The sequence below is a fragment of the Phocoena sinus genome, chromosome 13 (assembly GCF_008692025.1).
Source record: "Phocoena sinus isolate mPhoSin1 chromosome 13, mPhoSin1.pri, whole genome shotgun sequence".
NCBI classification, from domain to species: Eukaryota; Metazoa; Chordata; class Mammalia; order Artiodactyla; family Phocoenidae; genus Phocoena; species Phocoena sinus.
The window spans coordinates 30391814-30415366 of NC_045775.1; the positions used below are offsets into that span (position 1 = coordinate 30391814).

Genomic DNA, 23553 nt, shown 5'->3' on the forward strand with positions numbered 1-23553 from the left:
CAACAATCCTGTGAGGTAGGTACTGTTTTTAGCATCCCAGTTTAGAGATGAGGAATCCAGGGAAGGGAAAATTTAGGTAACTCATCTAGGTTGTAGAGCTAATGAATAGCAGAGATAGGATTTTTAACTCAGGCATTCTAGGACACCATACTCCCCCACCCCTGTAAGTCATCTAAACTGGGACGATTAGAGAATGAAACGAAAACAGAGATGCTGATGATTATACTATCACAACAAACATAAACTAAGACTTGAATTAGGCAAGTAAGATAAATAGTCACCATTATTTAAGGGAGGTTGAGTAGGAAGCTGCCTTGAAAATCTCCTGTACATGTGAGGATATTGCTGGGGAATGTAGTGGCTCCGTGGTGACCACCACAGAAATGCATCATGCACTGCTCCTCTGTACTCCCTTCTTCTCCAAATCCAGACTGGAGTCCAGCAGGCATGGAATTGAATAATTCCGTTTATTAAACTGAAATCGATGTCTCTAGGGCTCCTATCTTCTGATTATGGGTTCTCTTTGTAGGAGTGATGGAGAGAGAAACTGTGCATTTATTCCTGGAGGTCTTAGGCACCCCCACACACAGTATACTCAAGGGAGAGGACACAGAGATTGGACACAGGTTCTCAGGGTTGTTCTTGCCCAGATGGATTTCCAGCATTTTTGTACTAAGGGTCATTTTGCGCCCTCCTTTGCATCAGTGAAGCAGAGAAGTTCTGTCATGTGAGTCTGTGGGGAGAAAGGGAGAATGGGACTTGGGAACTAGATAAAGAATATGTTAATTACCTTCTCCTCTATGAAGCGCTTCTCACCCTTCCTCTCTCTGTGTCTCCCACTGGTTCCCATAGTTCATTTTATATGCTTTTTAGAAATTATAATACAGAAAACTGTATTTTAATTGGGGAAACATAACACAGTGATATAGTTCGTGGATTCCATAGCCATTAAGTACTCATCAATGAGATGACCTTGGGCAAGTAGCCTTAATCTTGGCTATTCTATCTGTAAAATGGGGATGAAAATTTACCTACCTCCTAGAGTTGTTATGAAGATTAATTGAATTAATTCATAGGAAGTCCATAGAACATCCTCTTCTCCTCTTCCTATTTTTTTCTTCTTCCAATGAGACAGAGACTGTGTTTTGTTCTGTGTTTATTTATGTGTTTACTTCTCCCATGCCAACACAGAGTATGGTACAGAGTGCACTCACTACAGCATTTACTGAAAGAATGAAAGGAAGCACGGATGAACAAATTAACAAACAGGAGATCAATTCCAGACCTAAGATGATATTTAATTGAGTTTAAATGACTCAAAGTCTAAAAATATTCAATATACAGCCCTCCAGCAATGTCCAGGTCATTTGTTCTCTATCTACAGAAGATGCACTTTAAGTGAACTACAAGGTCAACTGAATGTCTTTGGGGACTCTGGGCTGGCATTATAAAAAGTGTTGAGAACCCACGGTCAGCAATGAACAATCTTTGTGCAGCACCAGTGGGATCCTTTGAATGCCTCCACACCCGTCTTATGAAAGAAGCAGGTGGAACTGTTTTATTCATGTCGAAAACAAAATGACCAGAAATGGCATAAAGCAACACACGTGCTCCTAAAATGAAATCAGTGACATATATACAGCCATCTGCAATCCATTTAAGAATCCAGAGCCCAGGAAGAATCTAGTTCAGGGAAGGAAAAGGAACAAAAATTACAGCAGGCAGCCCGAGGAAATTGACCTTATAAATGCTAGTTCACAGAGGTCAGAAAACCCAACAGGGACAGAACACAGCTATGAGGATTGTTCTCAGGAGGTGGCAAATTTACCACATCTCCTGGTAATGCTTATTTTCCTGATGTGCAACTCTGTGAATTCCTTGAGGGTGGGGACTGTGCTTTAGTCTTCTCTACCTGTGCTTTTAAATTATAAACACAGATCCCCTGAGGACCTCCACATGCAGTAGAATGACTGTTACATAGTAGGTGTTTACGAAGTATCTGTTGAGAAAATGAATGAGTGATTCAAACAAATGCGTAAGTGAGTGATTAACTCATCAGAACAACTCATCAGAGCCCTCACCTTGCTCCTCCTGACCTTTGGAGATTAAGAAGTTTGAGGAATTGTGAATGGACAAATAGATAGAAGCCAAGATACCTTCTAGATTGATGGGTCCTGCTCTAGGCCATTTGTGTATCTTCTTTGGAGAAATATCTATTCAAATCTTTGCCCATTTTTAAATTGGGTTATTTGTTTTTATGTTACTGAGTTGTAAAAGTTCTTTATATATTCTGATTAGAAGTCCCTTGCTAGATTTATGTCAGATACATTTACATTTTCTAATGTTTTCTCCCATTCTATGGGTTATCTTTTTTATTATCTTGATGGTGTCCTTCAGAGCACAAAGTTTTTGTCTTAATGAAGTCTAATTTATTTATTTTTTGTCACTTGTGATTTTGGTGCCATATCTAACAAACCATTCCCTAGCCAAGGTCACAATTTACTTCTGTGTTTTCTTCTAAGAATTTTATAGTTTAGGTCTTACATTTAGGTCTACAGAGGATTTTGAGTTAAGCCTTGTATATGGTATGAGGAAGGAGTCCAGATTCATACTTTAACATGTGGAAATCCAGTTGCCCCAGCACCATTTGTTGAAAAGACTACACTTTCCCTATTGAATTGTCTTGACACCTTTCTTGTGATGGTTAAATTTTATGTGCCAGCTTGCCTTGGCTATGGTGTCGAGTCACTACAAACACTAGTGTAGATGTTACTGTGAAAGTACTTTATAGATGTGATTAACATACACAGTCAGTTGACTTTAAGTTGGTAAGATAATACCTTTGATAATGTGGGTGGGCCTCATCCAATCAGTTGAAAGCCTTAACAGCAAAAGTGGAAGTTGGAGAAGAAGGAATTCTGCCTCAAGACTATAACACAGAGATCTTGCCTATGTTTTCAGCCTGCTGGCCTGCCCTACAAATTTCGAATGTGCCATCTCCCACACTGCATGAGCCAATTCCTTAAAATAAATCTCTTAACTTACATGTACATATATCCTATTGGTTCTGTTTTTCTGAGGAAACCTGATTGATACACCTGTCAAAATCCAATTGACCGTAGATGTAAGGATTTATTTCTGGACTGTCGATTCTGTTTCATTGATCTATATAGCTACACTTATCCCAGTGTTGGTTACTGTAACTATATAGCAAATTTTGAAATCAGGAAGTATGATTCCACCAACTTTATTCCTCTTTCTTCAAAATTGTTTTGTTTATTCTGGATACTCTGCATTTCCATATGTGTTTTAGGATTAGTTTACCAATTTCTATAAAAAAGGCAGCTGAGGTTTTGATAGGGGTTGAAACTGTAGACCAATTTGGGAATTACTGCCATTTTAACAATATTGAGTCTTCCAATTCGTGAACATAGAATGTGTTTCCATTTATTTAGGTCTTTAATTTCTTCAACAATGTTTTGTAGTTCTCAGAGTACAAATCTTGCACTGCTTTTATTAAATGTATTCCTAAATATTTTATTTTTTGTGCTATCTTAAATGGATTTATTTTCTTGATTTCATTTATGGATTGTTCATTGCTAGTATAGAGAAGTAAAATTGATTTTTGTGTATGTGATTTTTTGTACAATTGATTTCGTATCCTGAAAATTTGCTGAATTCATTTATTCTAGTAGTGTGTGTGTGTCTATTCCTTAGGATTGTCCATATACAAGATCATGTCATCTGTGAATAGAGATAGTTTTACTTTCTTTCTGACTTGGATGACTGTTATTTCTTTTTTTGCCTAATTGCCCTGGCTAGAACTTCCAGGACAAAGTTGAGTAGAAGTGGCAAGAACAGATATCCTTGTCTTTTTCCCAATCTTAGGGGGGAAACTTTCAGTCTTCTACTGTTACTATGATGTTAGTCAGCTATAGGGTTTTTTGGGTAGATTCTCTTTATCAGGCTGAGAAATTTCCATCCTATTTCTAATTTGTTAAGTGTTTCTATCATGAAAGGGTATTGGATTTTTTCAAATGATTTTTCTGCATATACTGAGATAATCATGTGGGTTTTATCCTTTATTCTATTGATAAAATACATAACACAGATTGACTTTTGTGTGTTGAATCACCCTTGCATTCCTGGGATAGATCCCACTTTGTCATGGTGTATAATCTTTTTTATATATTTACACACACACACACGCACACACACACACACACACACACACCCCTCACTCTCTCTCTCTCAATGTAAAAAGCATTGTGTTTAAAGCATTCAGCAATAAAAAAAAAAAATAAAGCCACCAACTAAACTAAAAAGAAAACAAAGCAAAACAAAAAAATTCCTTACAGAGATAACTTTGTAAGTTGAAGATGTTTTTGTAACTTTAAGAAATTAGTATCTCTAGAATGTTTTCCAAAACAGTTCACTGGAGTTGACCAAAACCCCCAAATAATTAGTTCATTCATACGAATCAAACCTCATTACGTAAGCAGATTTCAATGTGTTCACAGGACATCTCTGGATTCCTGCCACATTTCTCAAATATCCCATCCTTTCTTCCTTGTTACCTGCCCTCCCATTTATTGCTTCCAGAGGCCCTGGGGAGTAGAGGCTGTAGGTGATGGTGCTGGGTTGGTGGGCAAGGCAGACATGCTTGACTATCCTCACAAATGCAGCATTTTAGGGAAAGCCAGACCAGCAAGTAGAGACAGGAGTGACCCAGGCATTATGTTTGTTTGGTTAACTCAGCTGCTAATCATAGGCTTGCTGCCTATGGGGTCAGAGATCCCTTAAATCATGCAGTTCCTCAGCCTGAGGCCAAGCTACTGCAGAACAGGACTAGATGATCATTTTCACTTTGGATTAACAGTTGCTGATTGGTTTTCACAATTGTCTTAAATGTGCTTTTGTATTCTTGTAGTATTTTGTAAGGACTTCATTTAGAGTGGAATAGCTAAATGTACAGAGAAATGGAGAGCTGTTACAAAATCTTGGTCAAGAGCAAGGGACTTCAACTAGCATGTAAAATTCCCGTAATATGTGCCTTTTAAATGTGTATCAGAGGAGATGGCTTCACAGGACTCCTGCCTCTGCTCATTATCACCTTGATGTAGTTATATGCTCACGACCAAGAAGAAAGTCTTCCTTACCTCTGACCAGCCTTTTCCTCTTGTTCTATCATCAGAGGAGATGGAGAACAGCTGCTCTTTTTTATGGCCTCGCAGTTAATTTAATTTATATCTGCTGTAAACGTGATTTCTTAAAACTTAATAGTACATTTCAGTTTGGCATGTAGAAAGGGCCCTCTGCCTCGCCCCAGTCATTCCCAATAGATGTGTTTTATTGCCTTAATTTACGTTTTTGTCTCTGTTGTTGTTGCTTGCTTTTTTTTTTTTTTTAATAGTGTGATTTTATTTTTATGACCACATTCTTCCTAGGAATTTTCTGGGCATGTGGCATTCCAAAATTTTACTAATTTAATGACCTGTCCCACAGACAGATAGATGATCTCCAAAAGATAATGAAATGAAAGTCTAAAGGGTGCTGCATGGTCTCAAAGTTAGCAAAGACTCAGGTGTTGTTATGGCAGCTCCTCGGAGATGGTGTGGTTGGGGCTCGTGGACAAAGGTCTGCGGGCTACTGCTGATATTTTACGTAAGAGAGAATTGTCTCAGAGGGAGAACTTGGAATGAAATGAAGTCTCTCTTTCCCTTGTTGACTTAAAAAAACCGCACAACGTAAAAGCTGTGAGTTGAGTCTATTCAGGGTCTTACTGAGGACTGTAGTCTGGGAGACAGCCTCTCAGTAGCTCTGAGAAACTGTTCCAAAGAGGTAAGAGGGGGAGGTCAGTATATATGTGATTTTGGCAAAGGGGGTACATGCAACCAAGCACACCTCAGTAGAAGGTTGCTGCCAGTCATCAGGAATAGACATCTCAGTTAATGGTTTTAGTGCTTTTTCAAATATGGGGACATGCAAGAATCCAAGTTCATAAAAATTTTCTCCTGAGAATATCTAACTCTCTGAAGGCCTGTTCTGCCATTTCTCTCAGAGCACAGAGTGTCTCGTTCCTGATCTCCTCTCTGACCTCCTTTCAGGGGGTGTTAAAGGTCAATGGCAGCAATGGCTAATGACTCAATCCTTGTAGAGCCAGATGTCAGTCAATCTTCTTTAGTCAGCACCCTTTAGAAGTCTTTATACCCTGGCCAGATGATGGAGAAGTCTTTTGCAAGGATGGTCTGGTGCCTTCTGCCCACTGATGTCTGACCTGTGGCCCTGAGGGCAGGCATGAAGCATTTAGAAACAGGCCTATGATTCCTCCAGAGGAAGTTGCATGAAGTGTAAGCCATGGGGCTAGAGTTTCTCCTGCCCTGTGGATGTATGGCCTCACATGAGGATGAGAGAATGCAACAGCAGATTTCCTTGGGGTGAAAGAGCTGCCACTGCTTGCCTGCAATGTCTCACCCTTTCAACTGATGCAAATCAGGGTACTGCCTTGCATAGCAAGGTTTTCATTCCAGTCCATCCCCTAGTTCTCTATGGGCTTAGAGGCATTCCTTACTGATCCAAACAATCCCAGAGCTGATCAGGATTGTCTCCAGGAGTTTTACAAATATGAGAAAAGAGGTCAGATATCGAAGCAGGTGCTTTAGTTTACATTGTAAATTCAACTTCCTTTCTTCTTGGACGTGGCATCCATTACTTATTCTCTAGCAGAATCCACTCTATTTTTAAAAGAAGAGCAGGTAAGAAGCATCTAAAGAGCTTCCTGAAGGATTTCTTTTGTCCATTATCAAATTCCTTGGAAAACATGAGTTTTTCCAAAAACCTGTTATTTCACAAAGGAACTCTCCAAAAATCGACCCATTTCAGTGGCAGATTTGCACTATGTATCGTCAATAACTACCCTGGTGTGCTGAGCTCCACTGCCTGGATTCTAATCCTGACTCCACCACTCCTACCTGCGTGACTTTGGGCAAATTACTTAACCTCTCTAGGCTTCAGATTAACAATACCTACCTAAATGCACATGTATCTCTTAGAACGATGCCTGGCAAGTTGTGAGTGCTCAGACTAACATGGGCCACAGCGGTAGTGATGGGGATGCATGCTAGGTGCTTTACTAGGCTCTTTGGATATAGTCTACCCTGACAGATACCCTCCTTTTACTGGGACAGTAAGGCTCAAAGAGAATAAGTAATCCACCCAAAGGCATAAAGTTAGCGGGTGGCAGGGCAGGGATTCAAACCCAGGTCTTTCTAACCCAACTCTGGAGCTCTTTTCTTTATTGTGCTACCATGTTACTGGACCAAATCAGCATATGCATTAGGACAATTCTTTACAGTGTCTACTGAAAAAAAATGCACAACCTAAAAGTTGAGAATTATGTTTTATTCGGTGGATGAACTGAGGACTTAAGCCCAAGAGACAGCTCTCAGGTAGTTCTGAGAAACTGTTCCGAAGAAGTAAGGGAGGAGCTGGGATATATAGGAGTTTTTGCTCAAAAAACAGGTGGTCTACCTAGAGGGGTGAGGTAGGGAGGGGGGGAAGGAGACGCAAGAGGGCGGGGATATGGGGATGTATGTGTATGTATAGCTGATTCACTTTGTTATACAGCAGCAACTAATACACCATTGTAAAGCAATTATACTCCAATAAAGATGTTAAAACAAACAAACAAACAGGTGGTCTGAACATCAGATTACTGTTGAAAAGAAAAAACAGACATCTCAAGTTAATGAATTTAACACTTTTCTAGTATGGGAAGAGGTAAGAGTCTGGGCTCATTGAAATCATTCCTTTGATATGCTACATAACTATCTAGGGCCAGTGTCTTGGTTTTTTTCATCCTGAAGCCCCTTAGGGTGCACAGTCAAGGCAGCCGCAGTGGCTGATGGCTTGATGGCCGCAGCATCCTTTGTTTACTGATATGGCATGGGACATTCTTTGTCCACAACCGTTTATAAACAATTTCACAAATATTGCTTGTAATCACTTAGACTTCACACAAATCCATAGGTTTGGATTACGAGCATCACAATTAACAGATGAGATAATGGGTTCAGATAAAATGAAACTGGCCTGAGTTTACCCAGCTGACGGGTGTGGACAGGAACCCTTGACTTCTGACTCAGCCCCTCATTTCTGCCCACATCACTCCACCTAAGGAACAGCTCCTTTCTGAAGTCTACTGTGGCTTTCCGCTTCCAGTCTGAGTTCCTTTCCTTGACCCTCAAGATACCGTCTGCTCCTTCAAGTCATGCTTTCATTTTTCTTCAGAACCCTGGCCAGGAATTCCCTCTTCCAGGAAGTGTTTGCTGATTTAACTTTAGCTGGTCTGCTCACCAAGTGTTCTACATGGATCCTCTGCCCTTGCCTTACTGCCCTTGACACGTTTTTCTCACAACTGCCCTGTGAAGAAGGCACTATTATTACCTAGCTCACAGAGCTGAGATTCAATCCAGTCTGTTTTTAGAGACCCTGTTCTTAAATACTCAAGTGTTGCTGCCTCCTTACCCCCAATGTGTGAACCATTAGACGGCAACTCAGTGGCTCTGTGTAGTCATGCAGGGAAAAAGCCACTTCCGAGACATTCAGTTCCTGATTGAAGTAGTGGTGGCTCTTCACCAGAGCTCCTTGAAGTTCTTTTCAAAGTAAGTCAATAAATAGCTGCAGTTATTCGTGAGAACAGGTATAATGCATAATTTGGCTCAGTTCTAAAGAAAATAGGTGGTCTGCATGGCTAGCTTGGAAACTGGTGGACTGGGTTGCATTTGATCAGCTGGAAACTATAGACAAGAGACCAACCCTACATATAGAAGGCACCCAATAAATATGTACTTATTGAGTGTACTTATCAAACCTTTACTGAGCACCATCTAAATGCTAAACTCAATACCAAGCACCATGGATACAGTGGTGAATGAGAGACAAAAATCTCTGGCCTCCTGAAACTTACATCCTATGAGCTGAGCCAAACTAAAAATTAAATATTTAATATTACATCTAGTAGTAATACCTGCTATTCTTCAGAAAAATAAAACATGATGAGGAGATAGATAGAGATATAGTGGGGATATCGTGATGACTGTAATTTATGCAGTGGCCAAAAATGCAAGTGGCCTCTTTGAGCATAATTCTGGAGACAGTTTATGGAAAAAAGAAATTCTGGAAAAAAGTTATTGTTCACATCCCTACACTTAAATAATACACTGAAATTACCTTAAAATTTCAGGTAATTATATTAACTTTGTCAGGCTATTGGAAGGATTACCTGGGATAATATATGCACAGGCTTGAGCAGCATTACTGGCATAAAGTAAACATTTGATAAGCAGAGGCGACAGTTAGTGTGATTGTTGTGGTGGAGGTGGTGATGGTGGTGAAGTCACTGCTGTTTTGTTTATTTGGTTTTTTAAAAAATATTTATTTATTTGTTTAGCTGTGCCGGGTCGTAGTTACGGCACGTAGGATCTTTCAGTTGCGGCACGTGGGATCTTTAGTTGCGGCACGTGGGATCTTTAGTTGCGGCATGTGGGATCTAGTTCCCTGACCAGGGATCGAACCCGGGCCCCCTGCAATGGAAGGGTGGAGGCTGGACCACCAGGGAAGTCCCAACTAACTAGTTGTGAGGCCAGGTGACTTTGGGGCTTAACTTAGAGAAGTTAGGGAGATGAAGGACCAGGAAAGCTCTTGCCACAAAGATGACAAAGAAACCACTGTCACAGGAGGAAAAGAGGATATTGAGGTTACACCGGGAGGCAAGAAACAAACAAACAAACAAGCAAACAAAACAAAAAGAGACTCGAGATTTTGAGATAGAGAAAAGCAGAGCAAATGGAATGGAGAAGAAAGGTGATGGATGCAATTAAGATGTAGATAAACGTCATGAGAATTCAGATCTAAATCTTAAACCTGGTGTGTGGATGACACTTATGCTCTCTCCTGCACTCTGTAACGCAAATTTGCCAAATGCAATTGGAAAAGTACAAAGTGAGTTTTGGTTAAAGATCATGGTGTGTAGACATTAATTCTCTCTCTTCCCTTCCTCAAAAATCTCAAAAAGAATAAAAAATGGAGACAATATTTTAGTTGCCAATGAAATAAGTATGTGACTGCAATTTTAAACCACAAACTATGTAGCAAACCTGCTAAATGCTGTGAAATCTGGCCCCAAAATGGGGAAGAACACTGACAACTAACAACATATCCTCAGACCTTGGGCAAGAGGGACGTTTCCCCAAGAGCAACTGAGGCTACCCTGAAATGCCCAACCAAGGATTCTTTAAGTGATATAAGATTCAGGGGCACAGAGAGCCACAGCTAAAGAGAACTGTCCCCATAGAGACCCAATTTGACACCACAGAACATGGCAGGTAGAAATCAAGGGGGAACCAGGCCAATACACAGTTTTTATCTGTTGTCTACTCTCCTAGCTGTAGAGATGATCAAAGGTGAGGTCAGATGGAGAGAGTGGAGGAAACAACGCTTTCCAAATTACCAGTTTCTTAAATGCCAAAGATTGAGTGATGATACATAGTCACAGGTTAAGAAAAATTGTCGATTTGGTGAGAGGCCCTAGGAGACAATACTCTCTGAGCTTACTAACTAACATCTTCCACTACTTCCCTTCCTCCACAGACCATCTTTCAGTTGGCGTATGAGATGAATAGTGATCAGAAGGAGCCACCCCCACAGATCCACTTTGAAATGAGAGGGAAAATAAAGAAGAAAGGAAGGTAAGACAAAGAAATATAAACAACTAGAGATAATTTCCAAATAAACAGAGGAAGAGTTCAGACGAAGAATTTTCTGTACTTGCAAAGAAATTATAGGCAACACAGGTAAATGAAAAATATTACAGAGACGAAAGCTATACTATACACAACAAAATTTAGAGTAGACCTAACCTAAACTAGAACTTTCACTCATTTGTTCAACATATAATTACTGAATACCCCATACATGCCAGGAGTGCTGTAAATGCTGTGTTTAGCAGTGTTTAAGGTTGACAGAGTCTCTGCCCTCATGGAGCTTACAGTCTAGGATGGGGGTAGATAGAATAAAATACACAGACTAAACTTACGTAGTCTTATAACAAAATAAAATATGATTATATATAGAGAATGAAAATGTTAGGCCTTTTTTAGATTGGGTGATCAAGAAAGGTCCCTCTGATCATGTGACATTTTATCTGAAACCTGGATAACATGAATGATCCAGAAATAACTGAATCACTACACTGTACATCTGAAACTAACACAATATTGTTACTCAACTATACTTCAATTAAAAAATCCAAAAATGAATATCTGGGAAGACATTCTAGGCAGATATAATAATAGTAAAAAAAGATTATAAGGAAGGTAGACATGAGTGACAAAGAATATCCAGCAAATACGTAATTGATGTTTGAAAAAAAAGAAATGAATAAATGAAACAAAATATGTTAAAAAAGGTAATAGGAAAACAATCCCCAAATAAATGCTTAAATCTGCAGATTGAGTGAATAATATTATAATGAAAACTTGATCTTTGAATGATCAACACCAGTACCTAGGAATAATATGGATAACTAGCCCTTAATCTGGCCTGGTCTTGTGGCTTGCTTTGGCCAATAGCATCTTGTGACAGCTCTGACCCTAAGCTTCCAGAGGCCTCACAGACTTCCAGTCTCTTTCTTTCAACTCTGCTACTGGTATGTGGACAAACCGGAGCTACCCTGCTGGAAGCTGAGAGATCACACAACAAGGTCACCTCCATTGCTCCTGCCAGGAGATAACCAACTGCTACACATGTGAGTGAGGTGACTGTAGGCCAGTCAGGCTCCAGCTGACCCATGTCCTGACCACAGATGCTTAGGTAATTCACCCAGGATCAGCAGAACCACCTCCACAGACCTGTAGACCTGTGAACTATAATAAATGGTGTTTGTTTTCAGCCACAAAGCTTTAGAGTGGTTTATTAGGCACTAAAGTAACTGATAAATACCTAAATGTCTTTCATTTAGATGACAGACAATTTAGGACATGTCTTTGCCTTTAGAGAGATAATTTAGGACATGTCTTTTATAAAGAAATGTTTACCTAAAATTCAGCACATTTAATTATATGTTAGTTTCTTTTTCTTCTGTTAAATTCAAGTGGAATTACATTTAGTGCTTTTTATTAAAAACTGCTTTAATATTTTTTATTAATACTTTTATTAAAAATAATTTCATTCCATCAAAATTCTATCAATTTATCTATCTATCCTTTTAACTGTAGAGGTGTCTAAAGAGATATCAGGAACAATATTTACCAAATGTTAATAGTTATTCTTTCATGTGATATTCTTTCATGGTAAATTTTTGTATAATTTTTACATTGTGTTTTGTAGTTTTCTGTATTACTTGAATTTATTGTAATGTATATATATCAACTTTATAAAAACTAGTTGAATCATTCTTTTAAAAAGAACATGTACAATAGCCAGGACATGGAAGCAACCTAAATGTCCATCAACAGAGGAATGGATAAAGAAGATGTGGTACATATATGCAAAGGAATATTACTCAGCCATAAAAAGGGACAAAATTGGGTCATTTGTAGAGACATGGTTGGACCTAGAGACTGTCATACAGAGTGAAGTAAGTCAGAAAAAGGAAACAAAGATTGTATATTAATGCATATATGTGGAATCTGAAAAAATTGGTATAGACAATCTTATTTACAAAGTAGAAATAGAGACACAGATGTACAGAACAAACATATGGATACCAAGGGGTAAGGGGGAGGGGGGGATGAATTGGGAGATTGGGATTGACATATGTACACTATTGATACTATTTATGAAATAGATAACTAATGAGAACCTACTGTATAGCATAGGGAACTCTATTCAATGCTCTGTGGTGACCTAAATGAGAAGGAAATCCAAAAAAGAGGGGATATATGTATACATATAGCTGATTCACTTTGCTGTACAGTATAAACTAACACAATATTGTAAAGCAACTTACTCTAATAAAAAATTTTTAAAAACTAAAAAACTCAAAAGAACATGACAGGTAGTAAGGAAGTGCTCAAAAAAGGATGGAGCCATGTTGAAAGGATAAAGGAGCAATATGGGATCCTGGATTGATTCCTGGACCAGAAAATGGACATTAGTGGGAAAATTGCTGAAATTTGAATAAGGTCTATAGAGTAGTTATTGGTGCTGTAGCAATGTTAATACATTGCTTGATCATTGTGATTATTATGTAAGATGCTATAATATGGGAAGTTGGGTAAAGGATAACAGGAACTTTGTGTACTATTTTTGCAATTGTTCAGTCTAAAATTATTTCAAAATATAGTTAGAAACGAGCATGACATGGTATTAAATAATGTAAATAAAAAGTTGGATTTTGATCTATCTTACTTTTGAAATGCAAGATTTGTGAAATAAATGGGGGAACATCAAAAAGTGACCAATAACTAATGCATATAGTTAATGAAAATTGCTCTTAGCTGTAAGTTGATTCTAATTTGTAGTTTTAGAGTTCCAGTATATTCTGGAAAAGAACTTGTTGATGTAAATGTTAATGTCTATAACATATTATCACTGTTGTTATTAATACACTGATAATGTTTGGTTTGCAAGACCACATCAATTCTACATTCTGTTCAAGCAGAAGTTTATATACATTAATAAGAAAACAGGTAATTTTATTTGCTTCATTGTCCTCACTATCATCTGTATATCAATCCCAGACCTCCCCTCCTTTTTTCCCAGTTTTATTGACAAATAATTGACATACATCACTGTTTAAATTTAAGGCAAAACACTTCCATTTACCATTGCAACAAAAAGAATAAAATACCTAGGAATAAACCTACCTAAGGAGACAAATGACCTGTATGCAGAAAACTATGACACTGATGAAAGAAATTAAAGATGATACAAACAGATGGAGAGATATACCATGTTCTTGGATTGGAAGAATGAATATTGTGAAAATGACTATACTACCCAAAGCAATCTACAGAGTCAGTGCAATCCCTATCAAGCTACCAAAGGCATTTTTCACAGAACTAGAACAAAAAATTTCACAATTTATATGGAAACACAAGAGACCCCAAATAGCCAAAGCAGTCTTGAGAAAGAAAAAATGGAGCTGGAGGAATCAGGCTCTTGGACTTCAGACTATACTACAAAGCTACAGCAATCAAGACAGTATGGTACAAAAAGAGAAATACAGATCAATGGAACATGATAGAAAGCCCAGAGATAAACCCATGCATGTATGGTCACCTTATCTTTGATAAAGGAGGCAAGAATATACAATGGAGAAAAGACAGCCTCTTCAGTAAGTGGTGCTGGGAAAACTGGACAGCTACATGTAAAAGAATGAAATTAGAACACTCCCTAACACCATACATAAAAATAAACTCAAAATGGATTAAAGACCTAAATGTAAGGCCAGACACTATAAAACTCTTAGAGGAAAACATAGGCAGAACACTCTATGACATAAATCACAGCAAGATCCTTTTTGACCCACCTCCTAGAGAAATGGAAATTAAAACAAAAATAAACAAATGGGACCTAATGAAACTTAAAAGCTTTTGCACAGAAAAGGAAACCATAAACAAGATGAAAAAACAACCCTCAGAATGGGAGAAAATATTTGCAACCGAAGCAACTGACAAAGGATTAATCTCCAAAGTATGCAAGGAACTTATGCAGCTCAATATCAAAAAAACAACCCAATCCAAAAATGGGCAGAAGACCTAAATAGACATTTCTCCAAAGAAGATATACACATTGCCAACAAACACATGGAAGGATGCTCAACATCACTGATCATTAGAGAAATGCAAATCAAAACTACAATGAGGTATCACCTCACACCTGTCAGAATGGCCATCATCAAAAAATCTACAAACAGGGCTTCCCTGGTGGTGCAGTGGTTGAGAGTCCACCTGCCGATGCAGGGGACACGGGTTCGTGCCCCAGTCCAGGAAGATCCCACATGCCCCGGAGCGGCTAGGCCTGTGAGCCATGGCTGCTGAGCCTGCGCGCCATGGCCGCTGACCCTGCGCGTCCGGAGCCTGTGCTCCGCAACGGGAGAGGCCACAACAGTGAGAGGCCCGCATACCGCCCCAAAAAAAAAAATCTACAAACAATAAATGCTGGAGAGGGTGTGCAGAAAAGGGAACCCTCTTGCACTGTTGGTGGGAATGTAAACTGATACAGCCACTATGGAGAACAGTATGGAGGTTCCTTAAAAAACTAAAAATAGAACTATCATACTGTAAGGCCAACTGGCCCGAGGCAGGAAAACGCAATCAGATTCACAGGTTGCATCAAACCGAAATTTTCCAGACCACCCAATTCCAGGAACTGACCTGGGGACTTTCCACCCGTCCCAGCCTTCCCGCCTTTTGAGGGGCGGCACTAACGGTCCCAAGACTGATGCGACCGGCACCAGATATTTCCATGATGCCCAAAAAGACCACCAAATAAGGAATACCCTGCGCCCTCCCAGATTCACCACACCCCTTTCCCTTCTTCCCCTATAAATTCTGCCCAAACCCTCGCCCGCACGCGACTTCTCTGGCCCCTTTCTCTTGGACCAGTGAACCCCGCCTGGGAGCGTTCCCAAATAAAGCTTGTTTAAGCTCTCCTCCGTTTCTTGGTGCCGTTCCTTACACATACGACCCAGCAATCCCACTACTGGGCATAGACCCTGAGAAAACCATAATTCAGAAAGAGTCATGTACCACGGTGTTCATTGCAGCTCTATTTACAATAGCCAGGACATGGAAGCAATGTAAGTGTCCATCAACAGGTGAATGGATAAAGAAGATGTGGCACATATATACAGTGGAATATTACTCAGCCATAAAAAGAAACGAAATTGAGTTATTTGTAGTGAGGTGGATAGACCTAGAGACTGTCATATAGAGTGAAATAAGTCAGAAAGAGAAAAACAAATACAGTATGCTAACACATATATATGGAATCTTAAAAAAATAAAAGTGGTTCTGAAGAACCTTGAGACTAGATAGGAGTAAAGATGCAGATGTAGAGAATAGACTTGAGGACACGGGGAGGGGGAAGGGTAAGCTGGGATGAAGTGAGAGAGTGGCATGGATATATATACACTACCAAATGTAAAATAGATAGCTAGTAGGAAGCAGCTGCATAGCACAGGGAGATCAGCTCGGTGCTCTGTGTCCGTCCACCTAGGGGGATGGGATAGAGAGGGTGGGAGGGAGACGCAAGAGGGAGGAGATATGGGGATATATGTATACATACAGTTGATTCACTATGTTATACAGCAGGAAGTAACACACCATTATAAAGCAATTATACTCCAATAAAGATGTTAAAATAAATAAATAAATTTAAGGCATACAGCATGATGGTTTGATTTACGTATATTGTGAAATGATTACTGCAGTAGGTACAGCTAACATCCATTTTCTCATATTGATACAATAAAAAGAAAAGAAAAAAAAGGAAAAACATCTTCTTGTGATGAGAACTCTCAGGATTTGCTCTGTTAACCACCTTCCTATGTATCATAGAACAGTGTCAGCTATAGTTGTCATGTCGTATGTAATATCTCTAGGACTTATTTATCTTATAACTGGAAGTTAGTACCTTTTGACCGCCTTCTTTCAATCCTCCCACCCCCACCCACAAACAAATCTGATCTCTTTTTCTATAAGTTTGTTTGTTTTTTAGATTCCACATAGAAGTGAGATCATAGAGTATTTGTCTTTCTCTGTCTGACTTACTTCATTTAGCATAATGCCTTCAAGGTCCATCCATGTTGTTGCAAATAGTAGGATTTCCTTGTTTTTCATGATTGAATAATATTTCATTATGTGTATGTATGTATAGGTGTATATATATACACCTGTATACATATATATATATATATATATATATATTCATGCATCAATGGACACATTTTTAATTGGGTTGTTTGAGGGTTTTTTGGTTATTGAGTTATACAAGTTTATATATTTATTACACTTTAAAAGTAATTATTAATATATTTCCAGCCTAACTTTAAAAATTACATTTACTTAATCAAAGGAATAATTAAGGAGTTAGAAACTAGGTTACAGCCCCAAGATAGCAAAACATGACAAATACAAAATATGTACTGAAAAGTGGTATAGGGCTTCCCTGGTGGTGCAGTGGTTGAGAGTCCGCCTGCCGATGCAGGGGATGCAGGTTCGTGCCCCGGTCCAGGAAGATCCCACATGCCGTGGAGCGGCCGGGCCCGTGAGCCATGGCTGCTGAGCCTGAGCGTCCGGAGCCTGTGCTCCGCAACGGGAGAGGCCGCAACGGTGAGAGGCCGGCGTACCGCAAAGAAAAAAAAAAAAAAGTGGTATAAATCTGCTATTTGTGATGCACCAAGGGAAAGACCATTTGGTCCAGGTTGAAACAGCAATTTCCTTAGAAGAGCAGCACTCTATTTTTGTTTTTAACCAGTTATACTATTCTTTACATCCATTTTGATGCTATGAGTAAACAATATCCATACCACATAAACATTCCAAGACACTTTAAATGTATACATAAACAACTCCAATACATTCCAGTTGTTTCATAAAGCAGCTGTTTTTAAAAAGGGAAGAATAATTCCATACCAGGTTCATTATAGAGGAATTCTCTGGTGGATTCTGAAGCAAATAGAAAACAACAAAAACCTTAAAACTTGTAATTGACAAAATAAATTGCTTTTCTTTTTTTAGTTTGGAAATAGTACTGACTCTTACAAAGAGCAGCAAGTCACACCAAGAATATTATATCTATTTACAAAAGTTGTGTGTTAGATCTCTAAACTGCTACTGTCAAGTCAAGTGTCAAGAACGTTCTTTAGTAAAAGGAAGGGAAGGGGCTGGCTGCAGGCAGTCTAGCAACACCAGCGCGCTCTGCAAACAGAGCTGTGTGGCTTGAATGCCACAGCAGCTATGTGGAGCCGTTCGTTGAGCACAGGAGATGATAAAGTATCTAGCAAAGAAAATATGAAAAGCTGCTGTTCAAAAACTGTTTATCAAACAAATATACTCTTATTGTAAATTGCCAAAAACTGGGTTTCAATTTACCTTACCAGTGTGTGACTATTTACCATTTGGGTTTTATTTCAGCTCTTCTCATTGTCTTCATTCCTTATGTGGATTAGTTCATACTCTCTGTCCTTGGAAGTTCTCTCCAAAGTAGATTACAGAATTTAGAGACATTTTTAAAGTCCATTGATAATTTTCCAGTTCTATGTAGTCTACAGTTTAACCGTCAGCCATTTGCTCGGATATAAAACAGGGGGAAAAAAAGATATTCTCACATTAAAACCAAAATGCTTTATTTTCTCAGTGCTCCTGTATCTTATTCTATTTAGATATCATATAGTACAGGCAAATGGATGTGGATTTGATGCAAATGGATGTGGTTTGACAATTTATTTTTTATTTCTTTTAGCCCTAGAATTTAACCAAAACCATTTCTTCTGTGCAATGTCACCCTAAATTCAAGAGTGAGATCTGGCAGGCAAGTCTTGGTAACAGACCCTGCATCTGTCTCATGTCCATCAATGTCATGGCTAGTTTGGAAGTTAACAAGGCATTTTGCGGCACCACAGGTGCAATCTGCAATCCATTTAAAATTAACCCCAATTAAAATACAAAGTAGCACAAATCGAACAGGGTTTTTTTGCATATTAATTTTGTATGTACACTGTCAGAATTTTAAATCAGCTTTGCCTAAGGACTAAAGTGAGCTACATTCAAGTGCTATATCTTTAGGAAAAATGTCCCCAAATGACTACATATGTCACTATGGATTTTTGTTATTATTATTTGTTATTATTTTTGTTTATCTTACAAACTCTCTAATGTATAAAAAATAATTGAGAGTGGATGAAAATCTCCCCCCACCAATGCAATTATTCACATATTCATTAGGCAAATGTTCACACCTTGGGCCCAGAGTCTAGGATACAACTATGAATCAATCTTTTCTCTGCTTTTCTTCCCTAGTCTCCAAAGTTTCTCCAACCACCTAAAAACCCACATAGAATTCCAAACGATTTCAATAGCTCAGTTGGGCAAGCAGTAATGCACAGGCCAAACTCCCGATGTGTTTTTGACATTTGCTGATAAAGATGTGTGGGTGTTTTTTTTTTTAATTAATTAATTTTTTTTTATGCATGGGTGTTGTTTTTCTTTTTACCTAAGGATGTTCCACCCAACCTGGCAAGGAAGGAAAACTGGACTGAGGGGCCCTTAGCCAACAAGGTCACTGTCTACACTGCAGATGTTGGTGGAGTAGAGGAGTCTTGGTGAGAATGAGGGATTGAGACAGGGAAGAAGAAACCCAGAGGTCTGATTTGTCTTCTGTTCTGAAACGAAGTGTCTTATTTTCAAGCGCAAGTTCTTTTAAAAAAAAAATCTCAGAAAGAAAAAAGAAAAAATATCTGATTTGCAGCATGCAGCCAGCAGCTAGCTGCAAAGCTCAGGACCTGCCCCGAGGGATGAGCAGCACGGTGACCTCTGAGACCACTGCGCCACCCGTGTGCTCAGATGTCATCCCTCCCTTCCGGAGAGCCAGGCCAACTGCCAGAACGGCGGAAGAACCATTATTTGTATACAATGTTTGTAATGGACATCAGAAATGGTGATAGGCAGGATGCCCATAAAATTTATCATCCAAACTAGACACTTTTGAAAGAGGGCACTATTAATCAGCACACCAGGTCAACAGACATGAATGGAGCTCGCCCCAGGCAAACTGGGACACAGGGCTACGCTACCCAGAGGAGGCCTGTTCAGGATGCCTGCATTTTCTCTTTACTAGGTTTGCAATTAAAACATTTATAGTTTCTCTGAAGCCCCACCTCCAGGGTTATACTGCCTGGAAATGACTTTGAGAATGTATTTTGGGGCAAAACAGATTTGTTGAAGACACTGTCCTCATAAGTGTGTAGCAATAACTACAGAAGGAATTATATTCCCACTTTGCTGTCCCAGTGTGGTTAGAGGAGATTCTAGAATTAGAAAAGAAACCCGAAAATGAAAGACCTGATCTAAGGGCTTAATTCTGCCCTTCAGGAAACAAAACACACAGAGTGGCCAGTGGTTCTTCAAAGATGTTCCCCATCAATCTTCCACCTCATGTTCATTTGGTCTGCCTTTGCCTGACTCTGTCTCATTTAACTTTTTGAAAAAAATTATGTTATCTACAGCCTAGAAACTCTGATACAGTCTGTCAACATCAAGGAAGTCTTTTACTTGGGAATAGTGCATTATCCTCGCCAGAGCACGGCTTCCTATTCAGTGGACGTCATTTTATGTTTCTGTCTCTCTTCATTTGAAATACCTGGGATGTACCATCTTAAACAGAAATGCAACCATTCAAGGAGAGAGAGAAGGAACGCCTGAGCTGCCACAGGAAATGAGACAGGGCTGGGGCTGAGGCCGGGGCATTGGGGGGCACTGTAAATAAGGCAAAGGCCTGGGCAGAGCGACAAGAAATATTTGGCATTCCTGGCTTCCCACAAAGGGTAGGTCAAGGAGAGGGAATGGGCAGTTGGGCTGGACTATACACCACAACTATTCTTTTTTGGGCTGAATCCAGTCCACTGTGTCACAGAAACGTCCCCAGTGGGAAGCTGCTACATTTATTCCACACTATGGCAAATGCTCAGGGTAATTAGACCCGATGCCTGTCTGTGCACAGGACAGGGTCAACGTCTGTGGCAAAGACAGCTGCTGGTTTCGAGGCTGCATGTTAAATCCACTTCGGCTAACAACCGTCAAAGCCGTATTCAGAACACCATGTGTTTAAGGGATGCAGCACCAAAAGTCTGTTTCCACAGGTCCCAGTCAAAACAAAGTCCACTATTTCATGGTGTGCCCACAGGAGGGCTGTTTCAGAACACTGCTGGCCGCTTTTTGGATTGAAATTTTGGAAGAGGAACCCTGCTTACTGTTCCCTGGGTAGTGAATTGAAGATGTGCCTCTCTTTTCTTTGAAACTCTGGGGGAAAAAAAATCCCACCTTATCATCAATAACAAAATAACTACACATACACCAAGATAAAAACAGCCATTCAGTTTAGAAGAGATTGGTCATCAAACAGGCTTTCTTCCTGCCTCCTTCTCTGGTCCTTTCAGGGTAATTCAGCTCCTGCTACAGGATCTATAAAATGCTGTATTGAGACTATTTCATTAGGTTTCCAGCAGTGGGAAATTCCAGCTACTGGATATACCCAAGGCCTGTGTAAGCTCTTTTTTTTTTTTTTTTTCTTAATTCAAGTTTCTGGCTATAGAACAAATAGCAGAGCTTACTGTTGCTGGATGTCTAATTTCCTCAAGTACTTCTGAGGCAAACGTTGCAGAACAAGAGGTGAACAGAAGTACACGTGGAAAACGGGACACCATGACCCAAGAGTCAGCAGGTAGATGGATGGCTTGTAAACCTTCTCCTCTGAGTCATTCAGATAAGCAGGTCTTAGGTGATAAACCCAAGAGGGAGCCTCTCAGAGCAGCAGGATGGCCTTCCTGTCCCCTCCTCCACTCTGTCTACATGGCCCAGAGTGAAGTGACGATTTGGTAATTGTGTTAAAAGTTTGATATGCTGCAGAAGTTGCTTTGGAATTGTTTTTATTTTTGTTTCATTCAAATGAACAAGTAATCTTTTTTTTTTTTTTTTTTTTTCTTTTGCGGTACGTGGGCCTCTCACTGTTGTGGCCTCTCCCGTTGCGGAGCACAGGCTCAGCGGCCATGGCTAACGGGCCCAGCCGCTCCGCGGCATGTGGGATCTTCCCAGACCAGGGCACGAACCCGTGTCCCCTGCATCAGCAGGCGGACTCTCAACCACTGCACCACCAGGGAAGCCCCTGAACAAGTAATCTTGATAGAGTGGCCGTATGCATTTCCTGAGAGAGTCTTAATATCTAATATTTTGTTTGATCATCTCTATAAGTGCCCCAGAATCATGTCCCCTCAAGTTTTGGTTCAGAAAACATGGTGGGGGGAATCTTGGCGCATCTGTGTATTCTTCAGGAAGAGTAAAGAAGTAGGAGAGAAGGGAGGGCAGGCGTGGAATGCCTCCTTGGTGACAGGGAACATGCCAGAAATTTGCACGGTTAGTATAACAGTGGTAGTTTATAAATTAGGAAACTTGCTCAGAGAAATGCAGTGGCCTGCCCAAAGTACCTGGTTATGAAGCGATGAAACAAAGCTTCGAATCCAGATCTGTCTGACTCCAATACCCATGGCTTTTCGACCATTGTATAAACTGCTGATACTATTTCTAGGGAGCTTGATCCTTCTTAAGGAGGTAAGATTTATAAGCATGAAAACTCTAAATAATAAAGATGGGAATAATGTGTTACATTATGACAAATGGTCAATTCTATTAATCAGATAATTTACTCATCTGTTGCAAAATATGGTCCATATACACACCCAAGTTGAATTCCCAGCAGAATAAATTTCCTTTTTTAAATTATTTGTTGAGGAGGATCCCAAAAGCAATGCAGCCCAGAGTATCAACACCACGTCAAGACCCTCCAATCAAGACCCTGGCTCTGCTCAGGAGGCCAGCCATCTGTCAATGTCGTGCTGCATGCTTGATGATGGCACAATGCTGCAGAGATGGAGGGAGTGCCAAGGATCGCCCACTGACAGGTAATTAGAGCCATAATGCTTTACAATTACTGTCTACAATCAACACCTTGCATTCCTTAAACATTCCCTGGTTACCTGTTGTGTACAAAGCACGATGTTGAAGATGCTGGGACTAGAGGGAGACATAAGACCCGGTCTCCACTCTCCAGGGGTTTACAGAAGAAGGAGGTATGACCGTGTAAGAAAATGCCAGATGATAGATACAAACAGTTAACTCTGGCAACTCCAGAGGGGAGTGATGTCACTGCATCTAATGGGAAAATCAGTGGAGGAGGCATCTGACATAGGCCTTGAAGTATGTGTAGGAGCCCAACAGACAGGCGTGGGGAGAAAAAAAACAGAAGTGAATGCTCACAGTGGGAGGAGAACAGGATCTGTCAAAATAGCAAGTCATCCAGCTTGTCTGGATTGTCAGATATATGAGAGGGAGTATTAGGAGTAAGACTTATTTTCTGGGCTTGCCCTTCACCTTGAACTTCAGTTGAGATACGATTCATCACTTTTGGCTTGTCCTCCTCAGCAGGACCAGACTCCCCCAGTCAGTAGGCAGCACTGGCCAGCAGCCCAGCTGCTCTCCTGTGTGTGTGCATATGTGGGCCAGCGATGCAGGGGGTCAAGGCTGTTTCCTCACTCAGAAACTTGTCTGGTTCATGAGCACTAGCCTCGCTGGCCCGGAAAGCTGATCTGGCCTCCTTTTTGACCCCCTTTTTTCTCTGTCCTGAAGCTCTGATCCCCTGGACAGAAGGCTGGGTCAGCTTGGCTTGTAGCCAGCAGACACCGAAGAGGCCACCATTCACAGGGACCCTTCTCCTCTCAGTCCCCCAACACTCCTAGGGTGGGCAGCCAGCATCGCTTTCCCTCTGGTTCCAGGC

At 40.1% G+C, this 23553-nt stretch overlaps 1 long non-coding RNA gene across 2 annotated transcripts in view; it reads left to right on the forward strand.

Moving 5' to 3' along the window:
• LOC116764422 overlaps positions 1–23553 on the forward strand; it is a 123091-nt gene that overhangs the window by 26814 nt on the left and 72724 nt on the right. Inside the window, exons 1-3 of one of the 2 annotated variants that reach the window (XR_004352877.1) lie at positions 10261–10385; positions 10651–10748; positions 22515–22681. This is a non-coding gene — a long non-coding RNA (uncharacterized LOC116764422). Of the gene's footprint in view, positions 1–10260; positions 10386–10650; positions 10749–22514; positions 22682–23553 lie in introns of those variants that run through there. The other variant, XR_004352878.1, reaches the window with a different exon arrangement.